Source organism: Pseudophryne corroboree, unplaced genomic scaffold (assembly GCF_028390025.1).
Source record: "Pseudophryne corroboree isolate aPseCor3 unplaced genomic scaffold, aPseCor3.hap2 scaffold_74, whole genome shotgun sequence".
In the NCBI taxonomy this organism is placed as follows: domain Eukaryota; kingdom Metazoa; phylum Chordata; class Amphibia; order Anura; family Myobatrachidae; genus Pseudophryne; species Pseudophryne corroboree.
In genome coordinates this window covers 1,885,584-1,887,171 of record NW_026970320.1, presented here as the reverse complement: position 1 = coordinate 1,887,171, position 1,588 = coordinate 1,885,584, and the positions used below count along the sequence as shown (strand labels likewise).

At 42.5% G+C, this 1,588-nt stretch overlaps 1 non-coding gene across 1 annotated transcript; it reads left to right on the top strand.

Moving 5' to 3' along the window:
• Positions 1-292: 292 nt before the first annotated feature.
• TRNAN-AUU (transfer RNA asparagine (anticodon AUU)) lies at positions 293-366 on the top strand. Its single transcript has one exon. It is a non-coding gene; the product is annotated as a tRNA-Asn (tRNA).
• The last annotated feature ends 1,222 nt before the right edge of the window (positions 367-1,588 follow it).

Below are 1,588 nucleotides of genomic sequence, written 5' to 3'. Positions count from 1 at the left end.
TTGATTACTTAAATTAACAAAAAAAATGCATATAGCAAAGGATAGTTTCAATCTGCCTACCTCTGGGTTATGGGTCCAGCATGCTTCCATTGCAGTACTCTGCTGCACATGTAAGTGCAAGAGATCCTGAAGCACTCACTCATCATGGGAAAGTACCAATGTGTTTCTTCGTTGGTTGATGGAAGAAACATCTTACAAAAACTCTCCAGATTATTGATTTTTTAATGTTTTTCTAGGAAACGTTCTAGATGTATGCCTATTAGCCTTTGTCAGTATGCACTTTTTGCAAAGTGTCTCTGTGGCGCAATCGGTTAGTGTGTTTGGCTATTAACCAAAAGGTTGGTGGTTCAATCCCACCCAGGGACGTAATTAAACTTGTGATCAGATTTTGGTGATATTTAAGTAGACAAGTCAAAATTTCAAACCCCCTGTTATGGTGTAGGGTACCTGGCCTTCTCTGATGTAATCAGAGTTAGATTTGATTCAGTGATTTTATAAAAACAGCTAGGAAGCACAATTTAGCAGTGGGTTGCAGAGAGAAAAAAATATGCTGGCAGAAAAATCCAATTGAGTGATTAAACAGCTCTTCATTTTCTGGCTTTATTTTTATGCTAACAAATTTGTTCTCTGAAAAGTGTCCACAAAGCCAAGTCTCTGATTAACACCTTTGTAAGGATGGTTTTTCACCTATTACTAAATTAAACTTGCTTCATTGGAAAGGCAGCAAGATGCATCCTCATTTCAATGGTAAGTCAACCTTCTTGCCCTATGTTCCCTCTCAACGGATGAAGACGCATCATTATCTACCGCAGTCATTTTGGCCCAATAGATATGCAAGAAGTTAAGATTCCCCTTTCTTTGCAGGTAGAGGAAGGAAAAGGAAGAGGTCTGTAGCCTCTTCAAGATCGCAGGACCAGAGATTGTCCTCTGCTTCTGCCAAATCCACTGCATGACACTGGGGCTTTCTTGCAGGAGCCCACACCAGTGGGGGCACGTCTAAAACTCTTCAGTCAGTTCTGGATTCATTCGGACCTGGACTCGTGGGTTTTACAAATAGTGTCCCAAGGGTACAAACTGGGGTTTCAAGATGTTCCCCCTCACCGATTGTTCAAATTGGCCTTAGTCAGCAGGGAGAATGTTTTTATTCAAGCCTCTTCGTGGTCCCGAAGCCGGACGGCTCAGTCAGACCAATCTTAAATCTGAAATCCCTCAATTTCTTCCTAAAGAAATTCCATTTCAAGATGGAATTTCTCAGGGCAGTGATCTCCAGTCCGGAGGACGGAGATTTCATGGTTTTGGTAGACATAAAGGATGCCTACTTACATGTTCCCATTTAGCCACTGCCTCAAGCTACCTAAGGTTTGCAATTCAGGATTGTCATTACCAATTTCAGACATTGCCGTTTGGTCTGTCCACGGCTCCGAGGATTTTCACCAGGGTGATGGCGGAAATTATGGTTCTCCTTCGCAAGCAAGGAGTCACAATTATCCCGTACTTGGATGATCTCCTGATAAAGGCGAGATCCAGGGACCAGTTGGTGCAAAACATCTACTCTCCCTGACAGTTCTTCAACAACATGGTTGGCTCC